Here is a 2,371-nt window from a genome sequence, read left to right as displayed (position 1 = left end):
GGGAGCATTCGGGGCGCTGAGCTCATTGGCTCCTCAAAGGCCAAATACCAGTAACTTGGTCGAGTCTCCCTGACCTTAAAAACATTCAAACCTGTGAAGAATGTTGTGAGTTTCTTTGAGCCAAACTGTTGCCAGGAAGCAGATTCTCAATGGATTGGGATAATGCTCCGAAGAATGGCGGCTTTTTCATCTATTTTTATACATTTACAATGAAAGGAGGGGGCGTAGGTGGGTTACAGGAAATCCATTGGTGATGGATTAGGGAGGTGGGAGAAAGCACCGCGGGGAAACCTCTGGGATTGGATAGAAAGTAAAATGATGGACACATACTTAGGTGGGTGCAGGACAGTTAACAGTCAACAATTAACAGGATAACAGTAACAACGAAGGAATCTGTGGTTTCTGTCCTGGTGTCAGGCACATTAGGCTGTGCCCCAAGGGGGCTGGGAAAAGGGAAGTTACATGCTACCCAGACATTTCACAGGCATGTTATCTTAGATGCAAAAAGACAGATAGGCTCAGTTAAGGTAAAGGCTGACCTTGTCAGTGAAGGTACCGGCCTAGGAGGTGACCACCCACCGTCACTGCTTTAGATAAAGTGTAAATTCAGACCATCCTGGTGGTGACTGTCGGTCTGGGTTTGCAGGGCCGCCAGGCAGGCCTCCCCTGAGCTGCCAGGTCAGCACGTGGCCCTTTCGTCCACAAGAGAAAGACCCACCTCGGGGAGCTTCTTTTTGCACCGAAAGAGGTTACACATGTTACGTCCGTGCCCTTCCTGTGGACTTGATTCCTGAACAGCCCCCTGCTGGTTCCCGCTCCCAAAACAGGAAACTTTCGAATGTATACTGGCGGGACCACAGCGTGCGGAGCCTCGTGTACGGTCAACACCCCAATGAGCTGCCGTCAGACGCGCCTGCATCCGGACACGCCGTGATGCTGAGCGCCGGGCGTCCCCAGGCAGAGGGTGTGCGGGCCAGGACGGTTTTCTTTGGTTCTGAATGTAGGTGAGTCACGTTGTGTGGCGAGCGGCTACAGTGTTTGGACAGGTTCAAGCATGGACTGATGAGAGGGCACAGTCCTCTCATGGCCACATGCAAGTCCCAGCTTGGAGGGCAGAGCCCTCCCAGCACAATTATAGCCAACAGCTATAGTTGTGAGCTTGAACCTATGGTCCGAACACGTGGCCCCACGTGCCTGAGTGATGTGGGCTTGATAGAGTTCAGGTGTATGTAATTGAGTAGGATCGAAATGTTGTAAACATCTTGACTGCACCCTGACTTTGCCTCCGGGAATCTGCTATAAAATAAAGACTCGGCGTGTAGTCCGTGGCGCTGTCTCTCCATCTGGGTCCCACCCAGACCCAGCTTTCTTCTCTTGCCTGTCTTTTCTCCATCCTTCACCGCCCCTCTCAGGCTCACCCTTGGCCGTGCTGGCGCGGCACTACGTTGTTCGAGTTCGCAGATCTGGAGTGTGAAACTCTGTCTATCTTGATAGAGTGTACGTGTGTTCACTCCCAGGGCGCCCCCTCCGCCCACCCTGGGAGACCCTGTGGTCCAGTCCAGGACATAGTTCTGTCTGCACCACAGGGAGCTGCGTTCTCATCCCCACACCAGGCGTTTGCTTCATTCATTTCGCCCGTTTTTATTCTAATAAATGGACCCAAACACCACGGGCACTTCTGTGCTTGGCATCTTCACCCTCCGGCTTTGAGACCAGCCACGTAGTCACGGGGAGCAGCGGCTGCCCCTTTCCTTGCAGGGTGGTACCTCGTGACGAGAACAGGTGGAAACTGTCTGTTCTCTCGTGGGTGGGCACCCGTTTCACCCAGGGTTGGGCTAATGTGAATGAAGCAGCGATAACCGTTAGGCTGTGGTGTCTGGGTGGCCATCAGCCTCCATCCCTGTTGGCTGTGGCGCTGGGAGATGCTGTGTGTCGGGGTTCGGGGTTCTGACGAGCTTCGCTTTTCCTGGGCAGGAGCCCTTTCTCAGGGGTGTGAGTCCCTGCCTCTCCCGCAGCGCTGAGTGTCTGGTTAGAGACGCTTCCGGGGCTAAGCCAGAAGGTAGAACCACATAAGAAAACAGTGACTCGGCCGGTTTTCTAAGCAATGCAAACCGTAATCACAAAGGAAACACTGATCATTGGAGTCCAATCAAAGCAAGAACTTCTGCTTATCAGAACAGGACCACAAAACCCGGAGAGCATGATGCTGAGTGAGATAAGCCAGTCGGAGAAAGACAAGTGTCCCAGGATCTCACCCATAAGTGGAATCCAATGAACAAAATAAACTGACGAACAAAATAGGTCCAGAGACTTAGAAGCATGGGACAGGCTGTAGAATCTCAGAAGGAGGGTGAGAGAGGGAGGGAAGGGG

The 2,371-nt window shown here is 53.0% G+C and overlaps 1 long non-coding RNA gene across 1 annotated transcript in view; it reads right to left on the bottom strand.

Moving 5' to 3' along the window:
• Positions 1-1,271: 1,271 nt before the first annotated feature.
• The window catches only part of LOC107184692, a 12,672-nt gene continuing 11,572 nt past the window's right edge, over positions 1,272-2,371 (bottom strand). The window contains exon 3 of the long non-coding RNA XR_001515592.1: positions 1,272-1,343. This is a non-coding gene — a long non-coding RNA (uncharacterized LOC107184692). The remainder of the gene's footprint in view (positions 1,344-2,371) is intronic.

The sequence above is a fragment of the Myotis davidii genome, unplaced genomic scaffold (genome assembly GCF_000327345.1).
Source record: "Myotis davidii unplaced genomic scaffold, ASM32734v1 scaffold807, whole genome shotgun sequence".
NCBI lineage: Eukaryota > Metazoa > Chordata > Mammalia > Chiroptera > Vespertilionidae > Myotis > Myotis davidii.
This window is presented reverse-complemented; position numbering and strand designations above follow the sequence as displayed.